This window comes from Lathyrus oleraceus, chromosome 6 (genome assembly GCF_024323335.1).
Source record: "Lathyrus oleraceus cultivar Zhongwan6 chromosome 6, CAAS_Psat_ZW6_1.0, whole genome shotgun sequence".
Lineage (NCBI taxonomy): Eukaryota > Viridiplantae > Streptophyta > Magnoliopsida > Fabales > Fabaceae > Lathyrus > Lathyrus oleraceus.
In genome coordinates, this window is record NC_066584.1 from 495,513,171 (window position 1) to 495,514,267 (window position 1,097).

Sequence of the window (1,097 nt, forward strand, 5' to 3'; positions counted from 1 at the left end):
AATCTTCTGGACCAAAGCATCCACTTTTGCATTAACGTGATCAAGGTTACTTATCTCGTACATGCCAGTTTTCGGTTGAGGTTTTTCCACTGTTGTTCGTTCGGTTCCCCACTGATAGTGGTTTTGGGCCATGCTCTCGATAAGCTGGTAAGCATCAGCATAAGGTTTGTTCATTAGTGCACCACCTGCAGCGGCGTCTATTGTTAACCTTGTATTGTATAAGAGACCATTATAATATGTGTGAATTACTAACCAGTCTTCCAAACCATGGTGTGGGCAAAGTCTCATCATGTCTTTGTATCTTTCCCATGCTTCGAAAAGAGACTCGTTGTCTTTCTGTTTAAATCCGTTTATCTGGGCTCTTAACATAGCTGTTTTGCTTGGTGGAAAATATCGGGCAAGAAAAACTTTCTTCAACTCGTTCCAGGTGGTGACTGAGTTGGAAGGGAGAGATTGAAGCCATCTTCTAGCGCTATCTCTTAATGAGAAAGGAAAAAGACGAAGTCGAATTGCCTCTGAAGTGACACCATTAGCTTTAACAGTATCAGCGTATTGGACAAATACGGATAAATGAAGGTTTGGATCTTCGGTAAGATTTCCAGAGAATTGGTTCTGTTGCACAGCTTGCAACAGTGAAGGTTTAAGTTCAAAGTTGTTTGCTTCGATTGCGGGCGGAGCAATACTTGAATGCGGTTCATCTTGCGATGGAGCGGCGTAATCTCTAAGAGCACGAGCTGGTTCTGCCATCTCGGTTAAAGAAGGAAAAATGTTTTTGATATCAGGAAGGTTTATAGGAGGGAGATTGTTTTCAGCACGATATTCCCGAATTCGTCGTAAGACTCGGAGATATAGTTCGATATCGTTGATTCGTAAATAGAGCGGTTCGCCTTGAGAGCGAGTGCGTGGCATACAAATCAACGAAAGAAAGAATAGAAGGAAAAAGAAACCTTAGTCTCTACAGCGTAACGGAAGAGTTACGATATCGATTGAATAAAAGTCCCCGGCAACGGCGCCAAAAACTTGATCGCTCGACTGTGTGAGTCGAGAATGGGATACAAACTGCAAGTGCACAGTTCTATCGCGTAGTTTTAAAAGAT

At 42.6% G+C, this 1,097-nt stretch overlaps 1 pseudogene; it reads left to right on the forward strand.

Moving 5' to 3' along the window:
* Positions 1-262: 262 nt before the first annotated feature.
* Positions 263-362, forward strand: LOC127099116 (uncharacterized; annotated as a pseudogene).
* Positions 363-1,097: the final 735 nt, after the last annotated feature.